The sequence below is a fragment of the Psammomys obesus genome, unplaced genomic scaffold, assembly GCF_907164565.1.
Source record: "Psammomys obesus unplaced genomic scaffold, mPsaObe1.curated_primary_1811, whole genome shotgun sequence".
NCBI lineage: Eukaryota > Metazoa > Chordata > Mammalia > Rodentia > Muridae > Psammomys > Psammomys obesus.
In genome coordinates, this window is record NW_026585580.1 from 20,126,542 (window position 1) to 20,132,905 (window position 6,364).

The window sequence follows — 6,364 nt, forward strand, 5'->3', positions numbered from 1 at the left end:
ATTTCTTTCAGTGATTTAATTATTTCTTCTCTGAAGGCCACAAGCTGTTTGGCTGCATCTTCCCGTATTTCTTCATGGATGGCCATAATCTGCTTGTCTTTATCTTCCTCCATTTCTTTACTGATAGCCATGATCTGTTTTGTTTTATCTTCCTCTAATTCTTTACGTATTTTATATCTTTACGTATTTCCTCTATTATCCTCTTCATCAGCATAGATGTAAGGTCATCTTCTTGATTTTCTATTATGCTGCATTGTCCAGGGCTGTTCGCCCCTGGATGGCTGGGTTCTGGAGATGCCATATTGCTCTGTCTTTTGTTGGTTAAGCTTTTACGCTGACCTCTACCCATTGGGCTGATTTAGGTGTTGGCTGTTAGTTTCTGTGCTTCCTGGAGGTAGGGAGTATCCCCTTGGCCGGCAGATGATTTTTCCTGAAGGAGTCCGTCTCTGCTTTTTGGTTATGGTCACTGTATGGCCAGTGTTTCTCAGGAGTTGCCAGTGCTCACCTCAGGTTTATAGCCCTGAGTAGTAGCTGTGGTCTATGTTAGGCAGGGGGGGATCTCCTCTTACCCATAGAAGTTCTCAAGACAGCTGCCCCACTGCTGGGTTTCTTGTTATAAATTTAGTGTGCTGCTGCTCACTAAATTTCCAGGTACAGTCCTCTTGAAGAACCTGCTGATTCCCTAGCTGTGGGGTTTTCTCCCAACTGGGAAACTCAGTCTGTTATCCTGGGGCGCACAGTTCTGTCTGAGAAAGTGGGAGGTGCACTCAGCAAGTCTCTGGGCCAAAGGCTGATTGCTCTGCTCTGGACCTGGAGAATGTGTACCTAGGTTGAGTTGGCGCCTGGGGGCGCTGCTCTGGTCTGGAGGCTGGGTGTCTCACTCTGGACCAGAAGCTGTGTGTCCCTGTCTGGGATGGCGGCTGCAGGCACTGCTCTGGTCCAGACGCTGTGGGTGCAGCCCTCTTGAAGGACCAGGGATTCCCCCAGTTTTGACAGTCTAGCTAGGGATAACTGGTTGATCCTTGGCACAGTATCTGAGGGCTGCTGTAATGGCTCTCTGGGTTTTGTAGATCTGAGGATGCAGCTGTGTGTCCCAGTGCCCCAGGGAAACGCAATAATGGCGGCAGAGCACAGCGCTCCTGCCTGCATTATAGCCTAGATTCTGCATGATTCCAGGAAGTGTTTTGGTGCTGGGTGTCCTAAGCGTTAGAGCTGATGATCCCCTCTGCTGGGGGTTTCCTCCTGCCAGAGACACGCAGTCTTTGCTTTGGGGACCGCTGTTCTGTCTGGGGTGGCGAGTAGAACCCACAGACACAGATGCCCGCTTGTGGCTCCGCCTTTCTGGCCGTTTGGAGCCTTGGTTGCTGCCTAAACTAGGTAATTTTCCCTAGTCCCTTTTGGGGTGGGGGTGTCGGCTGGGTGCTCTGAGATCAGACCAGCCGTTTCCCTCCCTGTGGGTTTGCACCTGCCAGTGAAATGCAGTTTCTGGTGCCTGGTGCTCTGGTGCCCACAGTTCTGAGGCGGCGAATCAGGCGCGCAGGCAGGGCTCCGTGCAGGCGCCTGTGTCCCGGCTCTGACTCCGGGCTGGCTCTTGGGTCACCCTCGGAACCCGAGTCTTTTCCAGGGGATGTCTGGGTAACCTGAGGGGTCGGTCCCAATCGTTTCCTGCTCCATGGGGTTATCTCTCGACTGGGAAATCCAGTCTATGGTGTTGTGGGCCCACAGTTCATTCTGGGACCGTGACCAGATCACGCTGGGGTGTAGCTCTGGGCTGGCGACCAAGCGCCTGGCGGAACCGGGATCTCTTCTGAGGTTTAGCCGGGTGAGTTAAAGCTAATTGAATCCCCCTCCGTGGGGTATCCTCTCACCTGTGAAACACAATCACTTGTGTTTTATGGCCACAAGTTCTGATTGCTGGTCACTGTGCCAATCCTGCTGTGCTGCTCCTCAGAATGAGAGTCCTCCCGGCCCCATTTGTCTTTCTAAGTGAGGATTGATCATCTTACCTTGGGTCCTCTGTCTTGTTTATTTTCTTTAGGTGTATAGTTTTCATTATGTTTATCATATCTTATAGGACTATATGAATGAGTATATACTGTGTGTGTCTTTCTCCTTCTGGGATACCTCACTCAAAATGATCTTTTCTAGATCCCACCATTTGCCTGCAAATTTCAAGATTTCCTTGTTTTTGATTGCTGTGTAGTATTCCACTGTGTAAAAATACCACAATTTCTGTATCCATTCCTCCGTTGATGAACATCTGGGTTGTTTCCAGGTTCTGGCTATTACAACTAAAGCTGCTACAAACATGGTTAAACAAATGTCCTTGTTGTGTACTTGAGCAAATTTTGGGTATATGACTAGGAGTGGTATAGCTGCATCTTGAGAAAGCACTATTCCTAATTGTCTGAGAAAGCGCCAGATTGACTTCCAAAGTGGTTGTATCAGTTTATATTTCCCACCAGTAATGGAGGAGGGTTCCCCTTTCTCCACATCCTCTTCAGCATGTGTTGTCACTTGAGTTAATCATCTTAGCCATTCTGATGGGTGTAAGGTGAAATCACAGGGTTGTTTTTATTTGCATCTCCCTGATGGCTAAAGATGTTGAGCATCTCTTTAAGTATTTCTCTGCCATTCTATATTCCTCTACAGAGGATTCTCTGTTTAGGTCCATACCCCATTTTTTAATTGGATTACTTGACTTATTGCCTTTTAACTTCTTTAGTTCTTTATATATGCTGGATATCAGGCCTCTGTCAGATATGGGGCTGGTGAAGATCCTTTCACAGTCTGTAGGCTGTTGTTTTGTTCTGATGACAGTGTCTTTTGCTTTACAGAAGCTTTTCAGTTTCATGAGGTCCCATTTATTGATTGTTGCTCTTAGAGCCTGTGCTGTTGGTGCTCTGTTCAGGAAGTAGTCACCTGTGCCAATGAGTTCTAGGCTCTTCCCCACTTTTTCTTCTAACCGATTTAGAGTATCTGGCTTTATGTTGGGGTCTTTGATCCACTTGGACTTTAGTTTTGTGCAGGGTGATAAATATGGATCTATTTTCATTTTAAAAATATGGAACGCATGTCCACATGCAGAAAAATGAAAATAGATCTCTATTTATCACCCTGCACAAAACTAAAGTCCAAGTGGATCAAAGACCTCAACATAAAACCAGAGACTCTAAATCTGTTAGAAGAAAAAGTGGGGACAGCCTAGAACTCATTGGCACAGGAGACAACTTCCTGAACAGAACACCAACAGCACAGGCTCTAAGAGCAACAATAAATAAATGGGACCTCATGAAACTGAACAGCTTCTGTAAAGCAAAGGACACTGTCATCAAAACAAAACGCCTGCCTACAGATTGGGAAAGAATCTTCACTAACCCTTCATGTGACAGAGGACTAATATCGAGTATATGCAAAGAACTAAAGAAGCTGAAAAGCAGCAAACCAAGTAATCCAATTAAAAAATGGGGAACAGAGCTAAACAGAGAATTCTCGACAGAGGAATATCGAATGGCAGAGAAACACTTAAACAAATGCTCATCCTCATTAGCCATCAGGGAAATGCAAATCAAAACGGCCCTGAGATATCACCTTACACCCATCAGAATGGCCAAAATGAAAAACTCAAGGGACAACACATGCTGGAGAGGTTGTGGAGAAAGAGGAACCCTCCTCCACTGCTGGTGGGAATGTAAACTGGTACAACCACTCTGGAAATCTATCTGGCGCTTTCTAAGACAATTAGGAATAGTGCTTCCTCAAGACCCAGCTATACCACTGCTAGGTATATACCCAAAGTTTGCTCAAATACACAAAAGGGATATTTGCTCAACCATGTTTATAGCAGCTTTATTTGTAATAGCCAGAACCTGGAAACAACCCAGATGTCCATCAACGGAGGAATGGATACAGAAATTGTGGTATTTTTACACAATGGAATACTACTCAGCAATCAAAAAGGAGGAAATCATGAAATTTGCAGGCAAATGGTGGGACCTAGAAAAGATCATCCTGAGTGAAATATCCCAGAAGGAGAAAGACAAACACGGTATATACTCACTTATATAGACCTATAAGATATAATAAACCTAATGAAATCTGTACACCTAAAAAAGATAATCAAGAGAGTGGACATGGGGTAAGATGATCAATCCTCGTTTAGAATGACAGATGGGATGTGCATTGAACGTATGACAGGAGTCTACTGAGCGCATTGGAAAGACTCTAACTAGCAGTGTTTTCAAAGCAAAGACTCATGACCAAACCTTTGGCAGAGTACAGGGAATCATAAGAAAGAAGGGGAGTTAGTCTGATGAGGAAAGGATAGGAGCTCCACAAGGACCAAACATATCTGGGCACAGGGTCTTTTCTGAGACTGACATGCAACCAAGGACCATGTATGAATGTAACCTAGAACCTCTGCTCAGATGTAGCCTGTGGTAGCTCAGTAACCAATTGGTTTCCCATAGTGAGGGGAACAAGGACTATTTCTAACAGGACCTCAATGGCTGGCTCTTTGGCCTCCCCACCCCCCAAGGGAGGAGCAGTCCTATTAGGCCACAGAGGAGAGCTTTGCAGCCAGTCCTGAAGATACCTGATAAAACAGGATCAGATGAATGGGGAGGAGGTCCCCCCTATCAGTGGACTTGGCAAGGGGCACGGTGGAGAGGAGGGAGGGAGGGAGGGACTGGGAGGGAATGAGGGATCGGGACACGGCTGGGGTACAGAGTTAATAAAATGTAACTGATAAGAAAAAAATAAAATACAAAAAAAAAAAAGAAAAAAAATATGGAACGCTTCACAAATTTGTGTGCCATCCTTGTGCAGGGGTCATGCTAATCTTCTCTGTATCGTTCTAATTTTAGTATATGTACTGCCCAATGAGCACCCAGGATTTGTTTTCAGTGTCTATGTTTTTCCCTATATAGTTTCCCACCAGTTCTAAAATGCACATGCGTGCATTCGTGTGCACACACACAACCCTCAAAGACATGGGAATGTGTTTTCTATGATCTAACATAGAGAGGTCATCTGCAGACAGAGCTGGCTGGCTGCCTGTTCTCAGCAACACACTTCCCTGGCTGGAGCAGAGGCTGTGGTGGCCTTCAACCCGATTCCTTTTCCTGATTTGGACCATGATTTCTTTTGATGTTGCTTTACCTCAAACTGTTTAATTTGATCACTGCAAGGTTGTTTTCAGGAAAAGAGTACAGGATCTTTTAAGTGGAGTTTTATTTATTTATTTTTTTCATGCAAAATAAACTGTATGCCCTGGCCAGGAATCTGACCTGATTGATCCCTAACCTAGCTGAGTGCCATGAGAGTGTCCACATTTATCCGCAGGTTCACCACCGATATGAAAGTGATAGCAGGAGCTGTATCACTATTGCAAGCTGAAAATTGGATATAAACATGCATATAGTTAATACCTGTTATGCTTTTATTTTGTTTTTTAAAATATTTATTTATTGCAATCTATTCACTTTGTATTCCCGCTGTAGCCCTCTCCCTCATCTCCTCTAGTCCCACACACTCTCCCTCTTCTCCGCCTATGCCCTTTCCCTAGGTCCTGATAGGGAAGGACCTCCTTCCCTTCTCTCTGAAGCTAGCCTAACAGATCTCATCAGGGCTAGCTGCATCATCTTCCTCTGTGGCCTGGCAAGACTGCACCCCCCAGGGACCTACTGTTTTATGGTTACCTTTTTAATTAGGGGCTGGAGAGATGGCTCAGCAATTAAGAGCACTGGCTACTCTTTCAGAGGACCCAGGTTCAATTCCCAGCACCCACATGGTGATCTGTAACTCTAGTTCCAGGGAATCTGACATCCTCACACAGACATACATGCAGGCAAAACAACAATGCACATAAAACAAAAATAAAAACACAAAATAATGTGTTTCATTATGACACTTGCAAACATATATTCCATTCTGCTTTGCCTATATTTATTACATATAATTTATATGTTAGTATTTACATATAATATACACATATATATAATTCATATGTAATTCCCATTAGCTACAGATAACTAGGACTAGCCATACATAACTTAAATATACCTACTCTCTGATCTAGTTCTGATTATAGAACTTTGCATGACATATATGTGGGTACAGTAACACACATATGTGGAAAGATTTAATGCATTTCTGTATGTAAGAAAGTAAAACACTGGAAAGAAAATACAAAGATCCTCAGTGAAAAGTCTAGAAAAGACAGATGCCTTTCATATGCTCATACTTTCCACTTGAGAAAAACATTTTCATTATTTATTTATTTATTATGTATTTATTTATTTTGAAAATGTGCAGTGGATAGTGTGTTTGGGTGAGTCAAGAAGAAACGTGGGTGACTGCTCCA

General features: G+C 44.1%; 1 non-coding gene across 1 annotated transcript; it reads right to left on the reverse strand.

Annotated features, from left to right (window-relative positions):
• Positions 1-4,782: 4,782 nt before the first annotated feature.
• On the reverse strand, positions 4,783-4,888 carry LOC129677802 (U6 spliceosomal RNA). Its single transcript, XR_008720262.1, has one exon. It is a non-coding gene; the product is annotated as a U6 spliceosomal RNA (small nuclear RNA).
• Between the last annotated feature and the right edge of the window lie 1,476 nt (positions 4,889-6,364).